Source organism: Thermobia domestica, chromosome 1, assembly GCF_964235325.1.
Source record: "Thermobia domestica chromosome 1, izTheDome1.hap1.1, whole genome shotgun sequence".
In the NCBI taxonomy this organism is placed as follows: domain Eukaryota; kingdom Metazoa; phylum Arthropoda; class Insecta; order Zygentoma; family Lepismatidae; genus Thermobia; species Thermobia domestica.
In genome coordinates, this window is record NC_137454.1 from 307,683,455 (window position 1) to 307,710,424 (window position 26,970).

The window sequence follows — 26,970 nt, forward strand, 5'->3', positions numbered from 1 at the left end:
GCCAGACGTCCCGGTTTTCAATTAAAGAATTAACTGTCCCGAAAAAGGCTCTCGGGACGCCACTTTGTCCCGGTTTTCGTTCTTCAGATTTAAAGAAGAATCTATCCTGAAAGAACTAATATGTCTGACCTAAAAAGAGAAGGTTTCCGGAAGATTGTGTAGCTAATTAATTTTACTAAATAAACAACAAGGAGTTTGAAAATCACATCCTTCTTTCGTCCTATGGGTTGTTTAGCTTTCAGAAGGAAAAAAAATTAAAAATATTCAAGAGGGGACATATGTGGGCATATGTTATGGTAATGATTTCTTGAATATCACCAGGTCCGCAACCAGAGGGGGGCCTGCCCCCCTAAACTTTTCGTGGACCCTCCAGACCTTAATACAAAAAACACAATTTAGATATTTGTAAGAGAATTTTTAATGACTTGGCCCCCCTAACATATTCATAATCCCCCAAACCTCTGTGGCTGATTGCGGGCCTGAATATTACTTTCAATGGATTTTTTTTTTTTTTTTTCGATTACAGGCTTGTACTTCAATCTTCAGCGGAGAACTGTTTCATTGTCGAAATCTTAGTTACCAATGGCGGTACTGCTCTCATTCGCTGCATGTTAACCTCATTTCAACTGCCTATTTCGTCCTATGTGCCATCTTCTGACAAACAATTTTACAATGAAGCGTTTCATCCAGTCCAGTAGATGTAGAGTGAAGTGTTCTTTGCTGGTGCAGAGTAAAGTCAAATTTTTCAGTAATTTTCAGGTTAAATTCCGTAACAACTTAGTCTAGCATAAGAAGTGACAGTTTAACACATACCGCCTTATGCAGAATCGTTTTGAAATATGATTGGTGTCATACTAAAGGCCTGACTACTACAGGAAACATGTCAGTCGAACTCTTTAGTATGTCACTAATCACACGTCAAAACGACTCTGCATAAGCCCAATAATGAGGTCCGTGAACTTGCCCCACCCACTTTGAGCACTAACGATAAAATTAGTGTCAATCGTTAGTTCATCGTTAGTGCTTCTTAGTGCACCAACCCCTAACGTTAGTGCTTAATTAGTGTAGGAGCTACAAGCAAAAAAACCTTTGGGGGGCCAAGTTCACGCTGCCCCCACTTCAAGCACTAACGAAATAACTAGTGCCATTCGTTAGTGCATCGTTAGTGCTTTCTAATGCACCAACCCGTGACGTTAGTGCTTCATTAGTGTAGGCTCTAGAGCCAAAACAATGGTACACGCTGGCCCCCCACTTCAAGCAATAAGGAAAGGAATAGTGCCGTTCGTTAGTGCATCGTTAGTGCTTCTAGAAAATACTAAAAGTTTCGTTAGTGCTTCACTATTAGTGTAGATGTAGCCAATTATAAGTCAAGAAACTCCCATAAGAAATGCATGGGGAATTTTTTATTGCGTTAAATTACCGCCAAATTCAAAAGTACTAATGAATTCTTGTAGTGCAATCGTTAGTGCTTATTAGTGCACCAACAATAACATTAGTGCTTCATTAGTGTATGAACTACAAGTAAAAACCCTTTTAGCCTAGCGTGAACTTGGCCTCCCACTTTGAGCACTAACGAAAGATTAGTGCCATTCGTTAGCATATCGTTAGTGCTCTCAGAAAATACTAATAGTTTTGTTAGTCCTTCACTATTAGTGTAGATATAGCCAATTGTAAGTCACGAAACGCCCAGAAGAAATGCATGGGGAATTTTTCATTGCGTTAAATTACCGCCAAATTCAAAAGCACTAATAATCTCTTTTAGTGCAATAGTTAGTGCATCGTTAGTACTTCTTAGTGCACCAACCCTAACGTTAGTGCTTTATTAGTGTAGGAACTACAAGTGAAAAACCCTTTGGGCCTAGCGTGAACTGCCCCCCCCCCACTTTGAGTACTAACGAAAAGACTAGTGCCATTCGTTAGTATATCGTTAGTGCTTCCAGAAAATACTAATAGTTTCGTTACTGCTTCATTATTAGTGTAGATATAGCCAATTGTGTCACGAAACTCCCATAAGAAATGCATGGGGAATTTTTCATTGCGTTAAATTACCGCCAAATTCAAAAGCACTAATGAATTTTTGTAGTTCAATCGTTAGTGCTTATTAGTGCACCAACAATAACATTAGTGCTTCATTAGTGTATGAACTACAAGTAAAAACCCTTTTAGCCTAGCGTGAACTTGGCCTCCCACTTTGAGCACTAACAAAAGATTAGTGCCATTCGTTAGTATATCGTTAGTGCTCTCAGAAAATACTAATAGTTTTGTTAGTCCTTCACTATTAGTGTAGATATAGCCAATTGTAAGTCACGAAACTCCCAGAGGAAATTCATGGGGAATTTTTCATTGCGTTAAATTACCGCCAAATTCAAAAGCACTAATGAATTCTTGTAGTGCAATCGTTAGTGCTTATTAGTGCACCAACCCTAAAATTAGTGCTTCATTAGTGTATGAACTACAAGTAAAAACCCTTTTAGCCTAGCGTGAACTTGGCCTCCCACTTTGAGCACTAACGAAAAGATTAGTGCCATTCGTTAGTATATCGTTAGTGCTTGTAGAAAATACTAATAGTTTCGTTAGTGCTTCATTATTAGTGTAGATATAGCCAATTGTAAGTCACGAAACGCCCAGAAGAAATGCATGGGGAATTTTTCATTGCGTTAAATTACCGCCAAATTCAAAAGCACTAATGATCTGTTTTAGTGCATCGTTAGTGCTTTTTAGTCTACCAAGCCTAACGTTAGTGCTTCATTAGTGTAGGAAGTACAAGTAAAAAGAACCTTTGAGCCTAACGTGAACTTGGCCCCCCAGTTTGAGCACTAACGAAAAGGTTATTACCATTCGATAGTGCATCGTTTGTGCTTGTAGAAAATACTAATAGTTTCGTTAGTGCTTCACTATTAGTGTAGATATAGCCAATTATAAGTCACGAAACTCCCATAACAAATACATGGGGTATTTTTCATTGTGTTATATTCCCGAACGTAATAGCAACAACCATTACACTAATATATGGTTATTAGTGCTTTTAAATTTGGTGGAAGAATTTTACAAAATGGAAAATGCTACGTGTCTAAATTTAGCCCCGCACGCATCTCAAATACTAAAAAAACGTTTGACATGGTTAGTACATCGTTAGTACCCATTAGTACACTAAACTCTAACGTTAGTGCTTTGATTCAACTCTATATTAGTGAACATTATTTGCAAGACTAAATTGAAAATTTTCTAATTCTACAATTATTGTCCTACAAAGGTGAGATAGACGTCAAAAGTTAGTGCATCCTTATTGCTTCCCGAAACACGAAGCATTAGTGTTAGCGCGATTATAGTTTAAGAGTTATAAGTGAATAACTCACTCTGTGCTAATTTTAATTTTAGCAAATTTTACAATAATTGTCCCACAAAGGTTGAATAAACGTCAAAGATTAGTACATCGTTAGTGCTCCCAAAGACACTAAGCATTAATGTTACTGGTATCATAGTTTAGGGGTTAAAATGAATAACTCGGAGGGGGGGGCTACTTTAGATCTTTAAATTTTGTACAATTTTACGCTAATTGTCTGACAGAAATGGATCAAACCAGCGTTTAGTCCTCCGCTGAATAAGCACTAATGCTGGTGTTATCAATTTAAGTGTTATTAACGAATAACACGCACGAGCCTAAATTCAAATTTGTCGAATTTTACAATAATTGTCAATCCAAAGGTAGGATAATTGCTAAAGGATCGTGCTTTCAAAAATACTAAGCATTGACGATAGTGCTATCACAGTTTAGGAGTTATCAGTGAATAACTCGGACGGAACTCAATTAAAATTTATCGAATTTTACAATAATTGTGTAAAAATTGAAAAACCTGAAGTTAGCCCCGCTCGAGTTATTTGGTAAAACTCCTAAACTGTGACGGCACTGACGTTAAGTGATTAGTGTTTCATGAAGCACTAACAGTCACTAACCTTCGGCGGTTATCTTACCTTTGTGGGACAATTAGTGTGAAGTTCGAAAATTTAAATTCAATCCTATCCGGACTATTCATGAAAGCACTAACGAGAATGCTTAATGTTTTATAGCTCTAGCAATGCAGTAAGCGCTTGTGTTTGTCCTACTTTTTTGTTACAATTAGTGTAAAACTGTTTAAGTTGAAAAACCTAAAGTTAGACGGGTTGAGTTTTCATTAATAAGTCCAAAAATATGATAGCACTAACGTTAGTACTTATTATTTTTTGAAGCGTTAAGGATGCACTATACTTGTCCTACCTTTGTGAGAAAATTAGTGTTTTTCGATACTTTTAAATTCAGTCTCGTCCGAGTTATTCATTGATAATTCCCAAACTACAATTTCACTAACGTTAGAGCTTTTTGGAGTATTAACACTGTACTAACCTTTGACGATTATTCCCCTTCTGTGAGACAATTATTATAAACTTCGATAAATTTAAATTTAGCCCGGAATGTGTTATTCACTTATAACTCCTAAACTATGACAGCAATCAGTGTTTAATAGGGTTCTATTAATGCACTACCCACTGGTGTTAGTCCCACTTTTGTGGCACAATTACTATAAAAATGTGTAAAAGTTGAAAAATCTAAAGTTAGCCCCGAACGAGTTGTTCATTAATAACTACTAAAGTATGATAGTGCTATCGTTACTGTTTAGTGCACTAATGTGAAATTACTTAGCACTAAACATGTAAATAGTTTTACTAGCATTTGAGAATCGTGCGGGGCTAAATTTAGACACAGCATTTTTCATTTTGTAAATTTCCCACATATTTAAAAGCACTAATAACCACATATAGTGTAATGGTTATAGTATAGTGTAGTGTTAGTACCTCTTATTGCAAAACTCCAAACATTAGTGCATCAACAGTATGGACGGTAGAAAATAAAACTTAGGGGAAGTTAACTATACGCTAGCCAATAAAAGCATTCACGATGAGAAGCATTAATGTTCGGTGTTGGTACACTAACAAGCAATAACGAAACACTAACGATGCCACTAGAAGAGACAACTACTGCATTTGAATTTCGTGAGAATTTGACCTAATGAAAAAATCCCCATGTTTTTCTTATGGGAGTTTCGTGACTTATAATTGCCTATATCTACACTAATAGTGAAGCACTAACGAAACTATTAGTATCTTACATAACCATTAACAATGCAATAACGAATGGCACTAATCTTTTCGTTAGTGCTCAAGCTGGGGGGCCAAGTTCACGCTAGGCTCAAAGGGTTTTTTACTTGAAGTTCCTACACTAATGAAGCACTAATTTTAGGGTTGGTGCACTAAGAAGCACTAACAATTGCACTACAAGAAGTCATTCGTGCTTTTGAATTTGGCGGTAATTTAACGCAATGATAAATTCCCCATGCATTTCTTATGGGAGTTTCGTGACTTACAATTGGCTATATCTACATTAATAGTGAAGCACTAACGAAACTATTAGTATTTTCTAGAAGCACTAACGATATACTAACGAATGGCACTAATCTTTTCGTTAGTGCTCAAAGTAGGGGGGCCAAGTTTACGCTAGGCCCAAAGGGTTTTTCACTTGTAGTTCCTACACTAATGAAGCACTAACGTTAGGGTTGGCGCACTAAGAAGTACTAACGATTGCACTAAAAGAGATCATTAGTGCTTTTGAATTTGGCGGTAATTTAACGCAATGAAAAATTCCCCATGCATTTCTTATGGGAGTTTCGTGATTTACAATTGGCTATATCTACACTAATAGTGAAGCACTAACGAAACCATTAGTATTTTCTGAAAGCACTAACGATATACTAACGAATGGCACTAATCTTTTCGTTAGTACTCAAAGTGGGGGGGGCAAGTTCACGCTAGGCCCAAAGTGTTTTTTAACTTGTAGTTCCTGTACTAATGAAGCACTAATGTTAGGGTTGGTGCACTAAGAAGCACGAACGATGCACTAAGGATTGCACTACAAGAATTCATTAGTGCTTTTGTATTCGGCGGTAATTCGACGCAATGAAAAATTCCCCATGCATTTCTTATGGGAGTTTCATGACGTAATTAGCCATAACCACAGTAATATTTAAGCACTAACGAAACTATAAGTGTTTTCTAGAAGCACTAACGATGCACTAACGAATGGTACTAATTTTATCGTTAATGCTTGAAGTGGGGGGCAGCGTGAACTTGGCCCCCCAAATGTTTTTTCTTTATAACTCCTACACTAATGAAGCACTAACGTTAGCGGTTTTTGCAGTAATAAGCGCTAACGATGCACTAGAAGAGGTCAATAGTGCTTTGGAATTTGGCGGTAATTTGACGCAATGAAAAATTCCCCATGCATTTCTTATGGGAGTTTCGTGACTTATAATTGGCTATATCTACACTAATAGTGAAGCACTAACGAAACTTTTAGTATTTTCTAGAAGCAATAACGAACGGCACTATTCCTTTCCTTATTGCTTGAGGTGGGGGCCCAGTGTGTACCATTGTTTTGGCTCTAGAGCCTACACTAATGAAGCACTAACGTCACGGGTTGGTGCACTAGGAAGCACTAACGATGCACTAACGAATGGCACTAGTTATTTCGTTAGTGCTTGAAGTGGGGGGCAGCGTGAACTTGCCCCCCCAAAGGTTTTTTTGCTTGTAGCTCCTACCCTAATTAAGCACTAACGTTAGGGGTTGGTGGACTAAGAAGCACTAACGATGCACTAACGATTGACACTAATTTTATCGTTAGTGCTCAAAGTGGGGGGTGGGGCAAGTTCACGGACGTCCCATAATGGTATATCTCTTGTGTAATTTTGATAAGTACTAGATTTTTCTGCCAAACTTTTGGAGATCCTGCGTAAGTCTTTAAAGAGATTTACTTTTTGTTTATCGTTCTGGATTTACCGTAAATGTATTTTTTTCTTGCTTAATTTGTATTTCTTTTAGGATTGTGTTTCTGACTCTGGTGACGACGCAACAAAGGAAAAATAAGTCTCTTAAATCATAAATGGGAGAGTGTGTCGTAATTCGCGCAATATTTGTGACCTGTTAAACACAACAAATTGGAGTTCGGAATAAAGGACGCCAGGTAGCTCTTCTTATTTTACCTTTTCACATTCTTGATACAATCCTTGTGAGCTTCATTTATGTTAACTGTGTGTAGAATGAACTGGAAAACTATGGTTGGTAACCTGGGAGAGACAGGTAATTAATTGATGCTGACCAAATAAGTAGGGACCCTGACCTTATATATAGCCTTAGATTAGTGTCCCGGTTTTTCGTTCATTAAATCTGGCTACTTACGAACGTACTAACATTATTAGTAAGTTCCACTTGCGTGATCATAATAAATCAAGCCATTAGTAATATATGTATGCGGAAGCGCTGATATCTGCAATCAGTGGCGGCGTAAGGGCGGGGCGAGCGGTGCCGCCGCCCCGGGCCTCACTTCCTGGGGGCCCCCGACGGTAGGTAAAAAATAATAACTAAGGAACCTTGTTAGCATGAGCCATACAAGGGCCATGAAGGTTTATAATCCACACCTTCCCTAAATGTAAACGCAATTAATTGTCAATCAATATTACACCAAATAACGGATGAAACAACAGAAACATCTGTCTAATAAAGCTAATCAGTGCTGGATTTCCGTATAAGCTAAACAAACTATAAGCTTCGGGCCTCACTCTCTTGGGGACCCGAAAGAAATTTAAAGAATAAAACTGAATGTAGATTCAAAATAAATAAAATAAAAGTTTCATTATCTTGGAGGCTCCCAAAGAAATTTAAAGGAAAAAGCTCTGAATATAGGTGAAAAATAAAGTAAATGTTTTATACTCTTGGAGCCCCCAAAGAATTTTAAAGGAACAGGCTGAATGCAGGCGAAAAAATAAAACAGACGTTTTACTTTCTTGGGGCCCCCAAGATTTTTTTTTAAAGTTGAATATAGGTGAGAAATGAAAATAAAAGTTTTACTCTCTTGGGGCCCCAAAGAAATTTAAAGGAAAAATGTATGTGGATTAAATTATGAATAAAATAAAAGCTTCACTCTGTTCAATAACCTCAGAGAAATTTAAAGGAAAAGCTGAGTGTAGATTAAAATATAATGAAAGTCAAAGTATATTGTGTTATTTACATTCTAAGGTCTTATGATGGAAGTAATGGGGCCCCGTCTTCTAGCCTGCTTCCTAAACTATCACTATTTATTTATTTATTCATATATCAGTTCAAGAGAAGGGTAGAAAGAAGGGATCAACGTATATAATGCTTTATTAGGGTACTAGCATTCTGTTCCTAATTAAAAGCTCTTTGGTGCAGACGCTATAGTCGCTGATTCACTTGTTTTCCTTCTGTCTTTATTCTTTTGTTCTTTACAAGTCGAATTTTCAGCAAGCAAAACCCTTTTGCTTAGCTAGTTTCCCCATTTCTGCTCTTGTTTTTTGGCGTATGAATTTACATTTCAGCCCACAAATTTAGAGTGAAGAAAATGTTCAATAAGAAAACAAGTGTTCAAATAACAAGTGTTTCAGCATTATATTTAATTCAACTCCTGATTGTTCTCATATGGAACACTTGTCACAAATCATTCGATTTGTTGACATACAACGTGATTCTGTTCAAGTTCGGGAAGCATTTATTGATTTCATCTCTGTCGAAGGAAAGAGTGCTGAGAGTATTTCTGCTTAAATACTGAAGAAACTTCAATGTGATAGGCTTGATATTAAGATTCCAGAGGCCAGTCTTGTGATAATCAGGCCGGGCAATATTCTGGAGTTCAAACTTTGATACGGAATATAAGTCCTTTGGCCATTTTTGTTCCTTGTAACAATAATTCATTGAACCTTGTGGCTTACATGCTGCGCACGTTAACGTTCTGGCGGTGACTTTGTTGGGAGAAATGAAACGTTTGTTGGTATTCTTCTCTAGATCTACTCACCGATGGAATGTGCTGCAAAATCACGTAAAGATTGGTCTGAAACATGAAAATGACACTAGATGGAGTTCAAAAGCAGAAGCTTTAAAGGCACTTTCTAGTCAATTGGATGAAGTAATTGATCTGTTGGAAGATCTGCGTGACACTTCGATTGAAACACTTGATACTAGAAGAGATGCTGGTCTTCTTCTTGCAAGCATCCAGTCATTTAACTTCATCGCTTTACTATATTTCTGGTCTGCAATATATTGATCGGATCCAAAAATGCCTTCAATCTCAGGATTTCAATCAAACTCTTATTCAGTTACAAAGCCTGGTTAACACTATTAATATATGGAGACTTGAGCTGGGCAAGGAAATCATATCCACAGCTGAAAGAAGTTGCAGGGCATGGAACATAATTGTGGGTACACACAGTAGAAGCAGATGCATGCCTGGAGAAGCAAAGAATGAAACGTGACTGCACAGGCCGAATTGAAGCGCTCTATCAATGCAATTCTAGATATGAGACAACTAATGTATGATCATTTTACTCAACTGCACGATCTGAACGACAGATTTGGATTCCTGTGTTCTATGGCCAACTTTGTGCAGCAGCTAGATGATGAGAGCGAGGAAAGGCTAAAAGCATGTAGCTCTGATTTGGCTTTGTTCTACCCGAATGACCTGGATGGCTTATTATTATTTCAGGATTGTAAGGATTTAATTCGTTCACTAAGGTGTGCTCAGAAAGCTAAAGAACAACTTAACTTTTCAGCACAACGTATCCTGAAATATGTATCTTCAATGGGGCTTGAAATTTACTAAAGTTTGGCAACTACTCTTCAGATTTTGTAACACTGCCCGTATCTGTCGGATCATGTAAGGTTTTTCATCAAAATGAAATTGATAAAAACATACTTGCGTTCCACAATGAGTCAGGAAAGATTCACGAATCTGGCCATTCTTTCTATCGAAAATGAAATAGCATATAGAATACTGGATTCTGATAATATAGTTGAGACTTTCGCTGCTACCAAAGCAAGGAAGGTATAATTTTGCATGTTGGTGGAACATAGTCTATATGGTAGAGGAACTACTGTCGAAAGTAGTTTCATGTTTCAATTAAAGGCAACAAAAATACAAAAGTACCAAAAGAAAATGAAATCTTTGTTTTACGTCCCACGGTTATGTCGGTTAGGCTAAAGGGGACGGTGATGATGAGAAATGAATGAAAAGGTGGAATGAAGAAAGTGGGAGGAAACGGGAGAACCCCGAGAAAACCCACAAGCACGGTGTTTGTCCACCACAAAGTCCACACGGCGCGAGCTGGGATCGAACTAGGGACCCCAAGCACCGGGGGTGAACTCTCTACCACTGAAACACCGCGCCCCAAAAGTACCAAAAGAGTAATAAAAAAACTATAAAGATTTGTCAATTGACTGGTGATCGGTGGTAATGAAAAGTAGGATGGTATAACCCATAGTAGAATTCTGTGCTCACGTACTTAATCTATAATATCCCCAATTATTCAATATATTCAGGATTTTTTGTTATAATATATTCTAATACTAAGTATGTTAGTAAATGATAATGGAAATAGTCATAAGTGACAGAATATAAACATGACTGAATTATTAAATACAAAATAATATAATCATAAAACAAGTGCAAAATCTGGAAACAATAGTAAAAAAAAAAAAAAAAAAAAAAAGCAGGAGAGAAATTTCTAGTGCTTAACTATTCATTGATATTTCGGCAAAAGCAGCAGGACTAAATAGATCGTACATTATCACTGGAGAGAAACCGAATGTTAAAGTGAATGGGGCTAATTGTAGGAAGAAAAATTAATCAAATAAAACCCATCTAACGTAAATTCAGACAGGTGAGAAACTATGAATAAACTTAACCATATGAGAAATTGCGCAGGAGAAACACCAAAGGCGAGAACCCAACGAAAATATTCTAGAAAATATAGAGCTCATCGGTTATATTATTATTTGCAATTTTTGCAATATCAGCTGATTGTTACGTTTTGTACGTAAATTTGTCTCTAACTGTATTATTAGGAGCATTACTTCCACTATTCCATCTAATTACAGTACGTGTTGATACTACGATAGTATAGGTGTAGGATAAACTCTGGATTCTTGATTGTTACGTTTAGTTTCTTCTTAAGATTGTTATTTCTGTTGTGGATTGTAGTTTCCGTTACACTTCTAACCCTAATCCTTTTTCTATCGTGTCGTTTGTTTAAAAATGAACAAAAAGGAAAAAATATGCAATGATAATCGGGGTCCAGTAGATACCAGCCTGAAGGCGGTTCTAAGCATTTAAAAAATAGACAGGGATGCTGAATGTCAGCCCTATTTGTTTAATATATCCCAGATTATAATGATCTAAACACACACACCAACGGGAAAGGGGGAGGAGCAAACAGAAAGAATGATTATGTAAATGAATGTCAAAAATAGGATTGTATAAATCACGATTGTTTGAAAAGGGGTCCCAACCTACTTCACTGGCCCCGGGCCCCAGTTTGCCTTACGCCGCCACTGTCTGCAATATTGAAACGTTAGATGAAAAAAAAAATCTGATGCAAGAGCTGAACTGCTGAAGAACATTTTGCTTTTGTGTTCATTTGATGGGCGTGGTCAATGACTCGCCGGCGTTGAATTTCATACATGACCTTCCGTACGTTCTTTGTGTTTGTTTCATTTCAGTTACATAGCCATGTCTATTGAGATTGAGAATTTCCGTTTCAGGTAGTATATAAGGGTCTCGGAACACATATTCGAACATCAGTTTAGCCTGAGAAGCCTATCACGTTAATACAAGATGTTCAAGTTGGTAAGTACCTAATACTTTTTTATTATTATTATTATTATTGTCAAGTAAAATGGAAAAGAACTATCAGAGCTAAATAAATCGTTATTAAGTAGACAGTGGGGTATTTAGGGGAGCTATCGGGCTCAAGCCCCGCCCTGAAGTAAATTTGTTAGTTTTTCGCATTCCACGTAATACAACAATAATCCCTTTTACCTTTTCTAAGAATTTCATTGACTTTCCATGCTCTTATGCTTTTTGTTCAGAAATAATACTGTATTTGTCAAATTTCATTCCATGTAAGAACTGCGTTCTTTTATTCTTTCTTTCGTCCATTCCATTCCTCTGTTTCTTGTTCTTAGTTGTTACTTTCTTTCGTTTCTCCTACTTTCGACCGTTGTTAGTTGTGATTCAAGTCGTTCGTCGTCACTAACACCAAAACTAAGAGCTGATAAGCGAAACTGGTGTTCCACACCAACTTGTACGGATATCAACATAAGGGATTTTAGTCATTATAGCAAAGGCATATTTACATCGTTTAATTATAAAGAAAGGTAAATGTTTGAATTGAAGAATATCAAGAGAGGGAATAAGTAGTCCGGGAAATTAGGAGACCAAGAGGATGCTTCCTTTTCCTTCTATGAATAGAATAAAAGGTTAGATTCACTGCTAAATGTTTGTATGTATCATATCACATACGATTCACCAGTCTGCAATCCTTACCATTAAAACTGAAATCAGTGTATTTCAGCTTCAACTTGTCTCAATATTGAGCTTCGTGGCTAAGCAGTTAGCATACGCGTCTTTGGCATGGGAGACCCGCGTTCGATTCCCGGTGGGAGCTCTTGTGGTTCGGATTCCACGTTAATCAGTACGTTTCGTCTCGTATGACCTCGCTGCTGAAAGGGGTTAAACTCAAAATCAACTCGTCTCAACATTTTCTTTCAGGTAAAAGCGTACACAGATAAAACTGAATATTTCCATTTTTTCTAAAATTAAATCAGTTAAGTTGAAATGAGATTACAAATATTCAATGTCTGTTTGCAGGAACATCATTTTTTATTTGTCTGGGGAAGAAGGGGTAATTTCTTTGGTTTGAAGTGATACATTTTTTTCCACTGGTGTGACTTCCCTAATCAGTCTTTGATTGTGAGGCAGTTTAGAAGCTCTTGAGTAGACAGGCAGAGAACATCAGTATAGAAAACCCAAAATAACAGAGATGGAGTGTGCAAGTGTTGATCCCTCGAACCAGAAGTGAACGCTCTACGTCTAACGCTTCTGGACAAACTTCCAGTGTCAGTATTCATTTAATATTAAATCTATCAAGACCCGTTCCTGGGATAGGAAATACGTGATTTAACCCCATCAGGATCCTGCCGCCTATATTCGGACAATTTATCCATGCCATGCCGACCAGATGCCGCGGTCGGATTGCCGGCGTCGGACACCGGCGTCTTTCCGCTCGATTTTCGACCGCGACGAGCAAAAAAAGATTCGTTCACCAAAAGAAAACAAAGAGAGTTAGAAGGTAATTTGTTGCTTTAAAATACGAATTAGGACTTATATTTCCCTCGTATAAAGCTTTCTCGAAACAATCGGCAGACAGTCGGACGACGACTGCAAAAAGAGACTGCCGGCAATTTCTTGAAAAGCGACGTCGGCACGACGTTGGCGAAAGTTGCAATAACGCGTACCAGCGGCAAAGAGTCGAATTTTGGAAAATGAATAGAGCCTGTATCTTCTTTAATGATGAAGTAAAAATTGAAACTGTCCGAAGGTTTTTCTTGTGGGTGGGCACTAATTCCATAAAACATGTCTTGTGAAAACGGAGTCGACAGAAAGTCGGCAAATGATAGTTGTAAAGACGTCGAAACGTTGACGGCGTGCCGACCATAAAAAAGGTAAATGCATTAAAAGAAATGTAGTAAAGGGACTGCACGTAAAGGGTATATGAGAAGTAAATACTTAAAATAAAATACAAGTACGAGAGGACCCTTGACAAACATTTTGGAAGGAGACAGCAAACAGCGGACGGCGACCGCGGCAAATGTTGTCGGAAAGACGCCGAAACGTCGACGGCGGCAATCCCTCTTGCCGACCGCGGCATCCTGATGGGGAAGCTACTCTTTCATGTCGAAGTAATATTTGGTCGGGTTGTGTGGTCAGCCCGTCAGTAGTTGTTGGTCTTTTCAACTGGAGACTCCTTTCGTTCTAAGCTGTCAAGTCAGCCACAACTCTTCGTGAGACTAAGGTGAAATAATTTAATTTTTACAATAGGTATATCCTGAAGCTTCGATGCTGTTTTCGCAGATATTAGAAAAAAATTACGTGCTGCTGAAGTGGCAAGATCTCATTTGGTGCTTTAAGATTTTTTTTGTAAACATTTCCTGAAGTTTTAATGGAACTATGTAATATAACAAAGCCTATCCAGAAAATATTGTAGAGAGGAGATTGTCAGTTTAAAAAAGGGGGGATAAAAATACCTCCGTTAGAATTGTCTTCAGATGTGGTAGAAGGTACGGTGTGCGAAACGGGCGGAACCGAAAAAGCAGACTGTAATTTGTGCAACTTTTTGAGGAAAGCAATTGTTAACGTCAAAACAGAATATCACAGGGCGAAGAATATTCTAAATTTCCTGCAAATGGAAGAATACGTGTCATGGTCAAGAATCTCATTAGTAGAGTTGAAGTGTAGTTTCACTTGGAGTAAATTATAGGTAGAGTCTAATTTCTAACATTCTTCCCTTGGATATAGCCTTATGTTTTCTATACAATCGCATTCAAACAGATTTTTTTAATGATTTTCGTAAGCGTCATATTGCAGGCGTTTTCAAACTGTGCGGCGCGCCACCCTCAGGATGCGCCGAAAATTGTCAGGGGAGGCGCGAGTACCTTTGAATAAAGATCCTAAAATGGAACCTATTTACGTATAACGCAATACTATACTTAAATCTGCACCCTTCTTCTTTAGTAATACACACCGGACTAAGCCTTTGTATTACTTTTTGTTCCACATACGATCCGGGATGACCTTTTCACCTTTGGCTTAAACGTTAAAATGCTTGTTAGTTGCCCTCTAACGATCTTCTACTTTATCTCTGTAGAATAGCGTGTCTTCTTCAGCGTCTTTAAAATTTCGCGGGACGCCATCTTAGCTGAATGTTTCTTTCTCTTAATTTTCTGTTATTATTTTTGGAACGATTCTTGAGTTTTAATATTTTCTAAAGTACTACTGCCATTCACGAATTGTCTTACTTCCTATTGACTTTACTCCAGATGTAAATGTGTCAGTTTTTATTTAAATTCCCTCTCTGCACGTAGTTTTCAATTTTAACACTTACCACAATTTATAATTATTAACACCGGCTAATAATATTAAAAGGAGTAGTCAGTGTGTACAATGAAAATCACCTGTGTTAATGAGATATTTTCATTAGTGATGAATAAATGAAACGTAGTCTATCATAGTGATAGTCTCTCTTTTAGGGACTCATGTACGTATTTATGTTGTTGACACATTTCATTTCCGCAGGGGAGGCGCGTTCAGATTTTGGTGGTTGAGGGGAACCTCAACTGCAAAAAGTTTGAAAACTCCTGTCCTATTGTATTTACAATTTATACTATTTTCTTTCACCGATGATCATAATTTCTAATATATAGTTCCATGTAAATCAACAGACAGTAGTCAGACAACATCACCCTGTTAATAAATTTCACTCAAAAGTTATTAGTACAAGAAATAACTTTTGACAGATCATTTTTAAGCGCGACTTACATATGTATTGCCAACACCATTTTTTAAAAGCCGTACTGGAATCCCGCTTTTCATGAGATCAGAGAAGTCAACCAGTGCCAGGTATGGTCAGAGTAAAGAAGAATGACCGTTCGTTACTCACGAGATGCTTTTAGCATTGCAGTGTTCATCCAGACTTATGATTACAATTGGAGAGCTGCTTGAAAGAGAAAATGTCGAACTCATAAGTGCCACAAGCTGATTGGTAGGCTCTGACGCCTTAAAGGTTGTTATGTTAGAAGTTTATTTTAGTTTCTATATATATATGTATTTTTAATAATCATCTGTACATCTTATATGCCACAATATTTCAAATGTAATGTAAATGCGTAAATGGTATTTAACATACGCAATATCTTGAGTTATTAACTTCTATTATTTGTTTTTACAGTTCGTTCTCCTCGTCATTGTGGTCGCTGCCTCCGCTCAGTACCTCTTACCATCAGCTATCTCCTCTCAGAGCAGCGGCGTCCTCCATGGACCTTTCTCCAGCAGCGGAAGTTCCAGGATCCAAACTCATACTCCTGGACTTCTGGGCTTGGGCTACTATGGCTAAAAACCAAAGAATATCCAACTAGTCACTTATGGCTTCTGTACTTAAATGTATAAATAAATTCAATCAATAATAATAACAGTACTATGTTTCATTATGTCCTTGTATCATTATAGTCATGAAGTTCGAAGCATTAATGAGAGCTTTGAGATGATAGATATACTGTAAGCTCCAATGTTTGGATTAGTTTCTTGCAGTCAGAACTTTTACTTACTTACAAGGAAGGGTCACGCAGCGGCTCCGCTGAGATCCGAATGAGACAATTGTGTTTGCATTTGATATGTTACAACTAGACGAATCCCAAAGTTATACGTGCCACCGGGCAGGATATCGTGAGTTACAACATATTTTGTAATGTAAAAGTTACGAAAAAATTACATTGTAAAATAATTTGAAACGGGCCATTTGTTCGGAAACGATTGGATAAATGGAAAACTCGGTGACCACGTGTCCCATAATTTTCAAGGGAGTACTTCTGGGGCTAAAAATTTTTGCTCCAGGGTCCTCTGTAGGGTCCCAGACGGGGTTCAACTCAAAAGTTTCAAATGGCAAGGAGGGTTAAGTCGCACATCGTTTGAAAGCTGTTGTTAAATGAAAGAAGATAGAGAAAGTCTCGACTCTCTACGACAACCCTGTGCAAAATGGCGGAGGGTCAAAATGTAAACAAAAGCTAAATTGAAAAATCTATGGCCACCTTGAATCCAAGATGGCCGCTTAAAACCTATGTCGAAAGTATAGGCATACCAAACTGCTGAAACTAGGAAAACCAAATTGATATGAATGATGATCAGTAAGAGTAGGTGATGAAAAGATACGAAATGTTCAAAAACGGGACATCTTGTGTTCACAATGACGGATTAATTTATGTATGATACAACCAGGATAGAAGATAAAAGTGAGTATAATAAAGAAATAAGAAATATTCGAAATAGTAAATAAGTTTTTGAAAAAAAATCAATAGGGCCTAGTGCTCTCCATTCTATGCTTCCAATCGTCTGCTTCGGTGGTTAGAGCAGCCGCCTGGTGGTGACAACTTCTGTACTTCGCTTGGATCTCTCACATACCTCTGTATTTGAACGGGTCGAATGAATGAAGACGCAACATAATGTCAGCAGTGATCTATCGGAAAAGGAAGACACAGCTGAAACAGTTAAGTTTGTTGATACTGTATATGTAATATTATATTTCTGCTTTATAATTAGTGCTTGGAAAACTGGTTTCCGGTGCTTAAATCGATATAATAGATCTGGTGTTTGTCATGATGCCAATCTGTTGTAGGAGCGTATCGAATGGGTGTATGCTGTGCTGTGGGCGAGACGTAAGTACTGCTTTTCTGTTTGAACAACGTTAATAAAGCTTAATTTCAATATATGTAATAGATGCTAGTAAACCTTTTTGTAGGTAGCTTTCGAACGCCCTACCTACATCTATTTACATTACACTTACTTACGTCTATTTACATTTTGTATCTGTTCAATATCATTTTGCTATTGTGTACATTCATAACAGTACAAATGTAAATTTCCACTTTTCTCTATTATGTATTTAGAAACAATAGGAATATTAAAGAACAACTGAATTTCGATTCACTTCAACTATTATTTCATTCCGTAGTAACACATATATGTTTTGTTCCTAATGTACGATCGTCACGGTTCTTTCGATAACATTTACGTGAAAATAATGAATATGCAATGAACACATAACTCTGACTTTCTATTCATAATGCTAAACAAAAGTTGAATATCTTCGGGACTTTTCTAATTTTCTCATAAGTAGTTAATACATAAAGGACTTGCTGCACCAGTTAGGTTGAGAGCTCTATTGTAACGTATTCGTGATGGTTATATTTGTATGCCATTAGTTGGTTTGATCACAATGTTTCAAGCAATACTAGATATAAAAAAAAAAAAAACATTCATTTACAAGATTGGCGAGCAGTACCAACCACGTGCAAATCACTCCAGCACATCGAGCTGCGTCAAAGTTTGTTGGTTTGGTCATAATACTCCAAATAACATATTTATATACAAACTCATTTTTCACGCTGGCAGACATAATGGATTATAGATGATACGTCTTTGATATTTTCTGGATATCTACTATTGACCATAAACGTAAATACCACATTTCGCTTCTCCAATTCCAGTGGTTTGAGCTGGACATGGTTCGATAAATAGTGTGGCATTTTGAACACAAGATGTCACTTTTTGAATATTTCGTATCCTCTTGTCACTTATTTTTCCTGATCAGCATTCATACCAAATTTAGCTTTCCTAGCTTCAGCAGTTTGGTATGCCTATACTTTCGACATAGGTTTTAAGCGGCCATCTTGGATTCAAGGTGGCCATAGATTTTTCAATTTAGCTTTTGTTTACATTTTGACCCTCCGCCATTTTGCACAGGGTTGTCGTAGAGAGTCGAGACTTCCTCCATCTTCTTTCATTTAACAACAGCTTTCAAACGATGTGCTACTTAACCCCCCTTGCCGGTTGAAACTTATGAGTTGGACCCCACCTGGGACCCTGTGAGGGCCCTAGAACAAGATGTTTTAACTTAAATCGTTGTACTTTGGAAGTAATACCACACGTCCTTTCCTGTTTTCACATTTGTCTCACCGTTTCCGATTTATAGGGGTGGCCATGGACTTTTCAATTAAGTTTTTGTTTACATTTTGACCCTCCGCCATTTTGCACAGAGTTGTAGAGAGTCGAGACTTGCTCCATTTTCTTTCATTTAACAACAGCTTTCAAACGATGTGCGACTTAACCCTCCTTGCCATTTGAAACTTTTGAGTTGGACCCCGTCTGGGACCCTACAGAGGACCCTGGGGCAAAAATTTTTAGCCCCAGAAGTACTCCCTTGAAAATTATGGGACACGTGGTCACCGAGTTTTCCATTTATCCAATCGTTTCCGAACAAATGGCCCGTTTCAAATTATTTTACAATGTAATTTTTTCGTAACTTTTACATTACAAAATATGTTGTAACTCACGATATCCTGCCCGGTGGCACGTATAACTTTGGGATTCGTCTAGTTGTAACATATCAAATGCAAACACAATTGTCTCATTCGGATCTCAGCGGAGCCGCTGCGTGACCCTTCCTTGTTAGATAAAGTTCTGAATTTATTTACTTACTTAAATAAATAAGCTCCTAAAACAAGTACTCAAATGTCAATGGTATACCATTGACAATTAGAACTACGATATTTCGTATATTAGGCCTCTAATAAAAATGAAAATAAAATGACATTATAGACCTTATGCAGAGTCGTTCTGACGCGTGATTAGTGTCATACTAAAGAGTTCGACTAACATATGCTTCCTGCAGTACTCAGGCCTTTTGTATGACGCTAATCACACTTCAAAACAACTCTGCATAAATGCCTTATAAGTTTAGCATACTATGGTTACACATTGTTAGCTAAAGAACTCCGTAATCAAGGGATCTATCACGAATGGGGACAGCTGGGGAAAATGTGGGTGTTTGTGCTGTGTGATTGTTTTCGAAAATCTACATTAACTTTATAGAATCTCTATAGTAGTGGTTCCCAACCGGGGGAACACGGCCCCTGAGGGTGCGTACAAGAGCGAGTAAGGGAGGCGCAAGCTATGGCAGTAATAAAATGTAAAATTATAAATAAAACATAGCTTGTAATAAGCATTTACACTTTAGCTTTATCAAACTTCAAAACGCTGCATGTTTAACATTTTGTGTCTCCTATTCCAATTGAGGATTTCTACTTTATTAAAAAATAAATAATTATGCAAATTACTTTTTTCACAAAATTACCAAAAAATAGTATAAAATGTTATTTCAGTGTATAAGATGGAGTTCAAAAACTTATCAAGTAAGGGCAAAGGAAAACAGTGTGAGGGTTGACATTGCTTTTGTTTACAAATTTTTTGATATTGATAAGTTCGACAAAGCATATCTGAGATTATTTTCCACTTTCAAACGGTTGCGATACTTTTGATTTTATTATGGTCAACGTCGAAAATTCTGATTCACAAAGGTAAGTTGTCGAGAACTAAACAAAGACTTTTAAGAATTCTTTTGCTACTCTTGGCTAAATAAGCAGGAAACAAACCCAAAATTCTTCCAAACACATTGATTGAAACCATTCTTTGGCACCTGAATCGCACATCAATTCAGTTGTTTCTTTCTGAATTTCATGTGGAAGTAAATCCACATGAATGATAAAAGATATTCTTGGTAATTTGCATTGCCAGTCTTCTTTACACAAATCAGAAAATATCGATTGAATTCATCGTAGACTAAGTCTAGGTGTGAGTCGATATTATATCTTCACATGATTAAATCACGCTCTTTATTATTAAGAAGTTCATTTAATGGAGGAAAAGATGAAAAGTTGGGCGCAGAAGCATTCAAATGATGCGAAAAAAAAAACATGTTTTCATGCATAAATACCAAGGATGTTATAAAATAGAGGATCTGTCTATACGTCACATCTTGAAGCCATACGTCACAATCTCTCCACCCCTACTCTGCCCACTTCACCCAATAAGATCGCAATGTTTTGAGCCAACATATATGGCGGATACGAAAGGAGCCAATCAGACGATGGCGGAAACGAGAGTAGCCAATCAAATTGAGTTAATAGGATGAAGATACACATGGGCAGATCCTCTATTTTATAACATCCTTGATAAATATATACTCTACCTGTCCGGGAAAGTTTCTTTCGAAGGAAGGCAACAGTTTGTTTTGCAGTGTTTACACTATATATTAATGTAAACACTGCTGTTGTTTCTTCCAGGCTCTGCAACCAGATCTCCAGGACCAGCAGCTATAAGTTAGCTAGCTAATATTCATTCTGAATGAGAAGTCCCGATAATATTTTTTTTCGCCATACCTGGTTTAATGTTGTTTATATAGCATAACTCTGTCTTGTTGATAAAAGATGAGAACCTTCTCGTTGGTCCAGATGACAGTCCCAATATCTGTCTAGGCTGTCTGGGCTATGTTTTGCTGTACCCATTCCATTCATCTGGCATTGGGAGTTTCAATAGCCTAGTAGACAGTAGACACATCATGCTAGCCTAGACAGCCAGTAAGGTGTCTGTCTACCTGGCCCATTTATTATCTTGGCTAGCCTAGACATTGGGGGTGGTAGCTTCATGCTAACCACCAAGCTTTTGTACCCATATCTCAGTAACTAAGTTAGCCCAGAAGCTGAGATTTGTTGAGATTCACGCCGCCCATAAAGAGTACTACCTGGCTCATGTAAATTCTCGGTTAGCCCAAATATTTTCGGGCTTGTGTGATCTAAGCCCCAAACTTTCGGTACCCATATTTCAGTAATATTGTTGGCCTAAAAGCTTAAATTCGCTAGCCCACCCAAGCCATCGCATGTACTACCTACCCCATCCATTACCTGTGCTGATCCAGATACTTGGGTGGAGGGGGACGACTTCACACATGCGAACATTTTTTGTGAATTCAACAACACAACACAACACAACACAACAGAAATACAGATCGGTTTTATTACTCCAACCGTCGCAATCATTCAAACGGAATAGTTACTGATAATGGTTGAACCCTGAAATTTTTCGTTTTTTTTCTGTTCTTCAGAAGAAAGAATGAAATTATTCTAGATTTGGAGAAGATACTATAGTCAAGATGCTAGATGCTAAGTGCATGTGAATTAAGTATGTTAGATTTAGTGTGAAGATGCTAGATATGGCTTCACTGCTTCAAAGATAACTGGTGTTGCTCGAATGGTGTCGGGGTCGAGATGACTCACTAGTAGAACGTTCCCCTTGGTGGGTGGAGTCCCTGGTTCGATCTCAGGTCGTACCAAGTGGGCTTTATGGTGGATAAACGCCATGTTCATGGGTTTTCTCGAGGTTCTGCCGTTTCCTTCCACATTCTTCACTCCAACATTTCATTCCTTTCTCATCATCACCACCTGCTTTAGCCTACACGGCATAATCGTGGGATGTAAAACTGATATATTTCATTTTATTTTTCATTTCGAATGGTCTCCATTGGCTACATCCGTCCTACCATCTACTGAATATATTCTCGAAAACTCCGTACATCCGGAACGATAAGGTATCATGTATATACTGATGTAGGACTTTTCGTTGCCTGTCCTTAGAAGAATTACCTGCTGAAGTCTGGATAACCACTCCAAATATGTTTTATATTGTTCTATTTATAAAAATGATTTGACAACACGCGTATTAAGTAAATGTATCATTGCCTGTATGAGTTTGGGAAGTTTAATTTTGTAATTAAGTTTCTTATGTCAATTTCCCCCCCAAAAGATTGTCCTTGGTAAAGAAAGTATGAATAATTATCAGTAGATGACTTCGTAAAATTCAGACAAATTTACATGGCCACTATGAATACCTCATTCTTTCGAAATACGTCTTGCTGGATAGTGTGAATGCGTGTTTGACATTCGAATTAACATGACAGACTGGAGAAGACTTATTAATGCAGAAATGTGTTATTTAAAAAATATCTGATTTCTACTAAATCTGCGGAACATCTCCACTCATGAATCCAGAACAATCCCGTTTTTCCTAGACGTATTGCAACCTTACGTATATAATATCAATTAACAATAAGATGTTTAGCATCCGACGTGCTGAATGTTGCGAGAGGATATATAATATGAAGAAAATACCGAAGTTATGCTTTGATTCTACGAAGGAATAATGAAATGTATAAACACATTTAAATGCATACATATACAGATACTTATCAATTTAGTGGAAATATCGAGAGTTGAAAATACGTCAAATGTCTAGATAGGCAGTGGTCAGGCAGCGATCGCAGCTCCAAGTTATTGGTGGTGGTACGTTAGCGCAAACCTCATACTACGTGAGGTGCAGTAGAACGACAGTGTGTAGTGAACTAAGCAGACGCTGATAGTGTAAAATTGGCGACCTTTTTGCATTTCAAAGTAGGCAAGTTGTTGGCGCTGTGTTATGTGGTGTAAGCGTGACGAAAGTGATAAATGTGTTCAGAGCGTCACGAGGGACAATGTCCGAGTTGATGATGGCCTACAAAACTCATTTCAAAGCCACTTCACCGAAGAGGAACCGTCTACGGAAGAAACCCTTCAGTGATGGCCCCACCGAGCATTAAAGCGGGTTGTCGTCAGAACCATTGTAGGACTACGGTGCAAGTAGGATGCCCAAAGAAACCTATGATCTGCAGTGTCTCTCCCCAATAGCAAAACATGACGGCGGGTCTGTGATGCTGTGGGCCACAATCCTGGTTTTCAGTAAGTTCTGTGCATATGCTTACCGATTACGTCTACCAGTGACTATGTTGCCATTTTACGGGATCATGTGCATCCTTTGGTCTATATGTTGTTTTCGGGCAAAGATGCCTTATTCTAGGATTATAACACGCCCGTTTACACAACTGGAGTTGTTGCAGTGTGATTTGAGGAACATTGAGATGAAGTTAAACATTCCCTGGCCCTCACCAGACCTGACATCTTAGGTCCGTTTTGGAGACATATCCGGTGCAGATTTCCGCCTCCACCCTCTCCCATGGAACTGAGTCATGTGTTACATGCGGAAAGATGTGAGCCTAAATTCCACCTACTATCATTCACGACCTCTATGGCGCCATTCTATGTCGCATCAGAAGTGTTCTGAGGGTGAAAAGTACTGTAACATCATATTAATCTAGAAACTTGTACTTTTTTTTTTAAAAAAAAAGGTTTTTCCATTAAATTCAAAAATATCTGTATGCAAATAAATGTTATCTCATTTTAGTTCACCCTGCGTTACTCGTACGATTCCATGCCAGAAGGGCCTGGACAAAAGGGTGAGGAGAGAAAGGCCCGAGTCAAAAGGGCCCGGGCCAAAAGGGTTCCGCGGCAAAAGGGCTCGAGTGAAAAGGAGCCGGGTAGAAATGGTCCCTCGGCCAGAAAGCTTGAAATCAAAACAGAAGTGGAAATCAAAGATGCACGAGGAGATAGTGTCCCCTTAGTAAGTAGAAATGTTTCTCCAACAGAAGAAGAATATCAGTGGTTATTAGAAACAAAAAGGAAACTTGAATTATGATCTTAATTTTGTTTGGTTGCTGTTTGTTCTGCAACAAACGCTATCGCTTAAGTCGGTTCTCGATGAAAGTTTGCTTTCATCCGTGTCTCTCTGAATTTGTATTCTCGAGACATAGTCCAATCAGACTTTATCTATTAATGACTGTTCCCTTAGTTCTAAAAGTCCATTTCTGCCCCTGAATCAAAGTACAAAAACACATATCATATGAATAATATTCTCTTGAAAACATTTCTTTAATTTTGCTGTAAGAACATACGTGTGGATCTCCATACAGGGTTAGTCAAAAGTGTTGGGACATGTAGCGTAATGTCCTCGCATACATAGGGACCTCGGTTCGTTGCATTGAGACTCCATGAAATATATGCTAGTAAACTTTTATTTTTACCTTTTTTTAAACTGCAATTTTCAACAACAACAATAAATATGAATATCTCTGAATATAAACGAATAATATAAAGCCAAACAACTAACAAATAACATGAATCGATTAAAGCTCAATATTACTGGCTCTAAAGGAGCAAACTTTGACAGCTCTATATAACTGATTTTAAAGGAGCAAGATTTTTTATGCAAAACAACACACAAGGAAATTGAATATTGCAGTAAGTGCACGTATTGATTAAATGATTTTTCGTACGTACCAAATGGAATCTAATTAACAAGCACGAAGAAATATGAATATACACTACAAAATATAATTAAATATCGAAAGTCATTCACTACTACGTATTAGCAATTTCTAGTTAAGTAGCCAAAAAATATCACTATTCATTTCAAGATTTAAATTTCCAAAAAAATTACTAATATCCACTGATCGAAGGAGAAAAACAACAGGTTTAAATTTCGAATACATTAGCCTAAATAAATAGCCTCCCAAGACAGTGAATATAGCAAATTTAAATCTTACTCATTCTATACTTTTTCAATTTAACTCATACTACATGTTATCTAATGGATCGAAAGGAATATATGTGTTCCTTTACCCTCACCTGTCCAAAGAACTGAAGAGAAAATGTTCAGTCGAACAGGTTTACGATTCGGCCACTAGATGTCAGGGCAAACGGTGACATCGCAGTCAAGGCTTAGACTCAGCTCACCCTAGCGTTAAAAACGCGAATCACTTAATCAAAGCGAGCATTTACCGTCACATAGTTTGATAATATCTTTCCAAAAACATTTACATTTTTTTCTTAGAGATCAACGAAAATTCACGGTACATAATAAAGTGCCTCCCGCATTTAAATTTTTATAAAGATTTTTTTTCAGATAGTGAATTTGAGTTGCGATTTTATAAAGTTCATATTTCCAATGTCACTCGATAAGAAAAGAATAGATCTCTTACTTGTTGGTTCCCAGGCCTTGATTAGTTACATACATACATATTCTTCTTAGTCGAGACATTGCACTGCACTCATTGACGGGATCTTTAAAGTTGATCTCTGGAATTGCTCCTTGCACCAATTGGATGACAACATTGACAACAGGACTGACAAAATGACAAGCGCCGTGGACAATACAGATCTCGATCACAATACATTCCTGCAGAATACAAACACAACGAACAGTATTATTACAAAAATTAACATAAATACATAAATATGTACACTATCTACATAGGTTCTCTAAATAGACTGAATTTACTCCTTTTATTTTAACCTTGATTTTCATTTACTGTATCATCTGAAGTTCGGGGAGAATAATACTTTTTTATGTACATTACATGTCTTTTTAGTTTCTTAGTTGGATCTTCAACAGATTCTAATCAGACTGTATTCTTTGTCGGATAATTCAAAATACGGAATGGGCCAGAATATTGCAATGCAAACTTTGGATTGAACTTTTTATCCAAAGATGCCTTCATAATCCTTTTAATGAGAACCAGTTCCCCTACTTGAAGAGTACAAGGAACTCTTTTTTTGTTATACAGCTTTTCCTTTCGGAGCCACGCCTTTTCTGTTATTCATGATCGTTCTACTGACCTCTTCTTTATTAGTAGAAGCTTCAACTATACCTAAGTCTAATAACCAAATTACGTCCATCGGGTTGAACATTTTACGCCCTAAGAAAATTTCACTAGGTGTCTTCTTCGTTTCTGAATTTATACTGACATTCATGGTATATTGAAATTGTCTTAAGAAATCAACCTATTTCGTTTGATTTTGATGAATGTAAGATCTTAATATTAGACGAATTACCTTATTCTGTCTTTCTACTAAATTAGAGCTAGGAGAGTAGCTAGATGTAGTAACATTTTGAATACCCCTACTAAAAAGAAAGTTTTTAAAGGTCGTAGACATGAAATATGATCCTTGATCATGTACCAGCTTATTACATAACCCATAAAACATGAAGATCTTTTCTAATTTGTCACATATAAGACGTGAACTTAAGGTTCTCAAAGGTTCCATTACAACGAATCTACTAGCAGCATCTACCAGAACTAGGATATATTTAAAACCTTTACTGCTAGGCAAAGGCCCTAAAGTATCTAAATAATAGGTGTTACATGGATAGATTACTTTCCTAGAATAAGATTCTCCGTATTTAAGAGTGTTCCTATCATTCGATTTTTGACAGACAATACATTGGCGTACATAGTTCCTAATTTCATCGAACATATTTTTCCAAGTAAATTTAGATGCTATTTTAGCTATCGTGCGGAAAATCCAACTATGACCGCCCCCTACGACTTCATCATGATGATATTTGATAACAGTATTTACCATTGATTTTGGTACTACTGCTCTTAGACCACCATTTACTCTACCATTTGTTTTCTTTAATAAAATATTATTTTTGAGACTATAATTCCTTACATTTTCACCACTTTCTATTTTATCAATGATTTCTTTCAGCTCAGTATCTTC

At 37.3% G+C, this 26,970-nt stretch overlaps 1 long non-coding RNA gene across 2 annotated transcripts; it reads left to right on the forward strand.

Annotated features, from left to right (window-relative positions):
• The first annotated feature begins 6,824 nt into the window (after positions 1-6,824).
• On the forward strand, positions 6,825-16,099 carry LOC145667758 (uncharacterized). 2 transcript variants are annotated; one of them, XR_014127912.1, is made up of 3 exons: positions 6,825-7,051; positions 11,638-11,722; positions 15,882-16,099. It is a non-coding gene; the product is annotated as an uncharacterized LOC145667758 (long non-coding RNA). The 2 variants fall into 2 exon arrangements; XR_014127911.1 differs by lacking the exon at positions 6,825-7,051 and having other exon boundaries at positions 11,565-11,722.
• Positions 16,100-26,970: the final 10,871 nt, after the last annotated feature.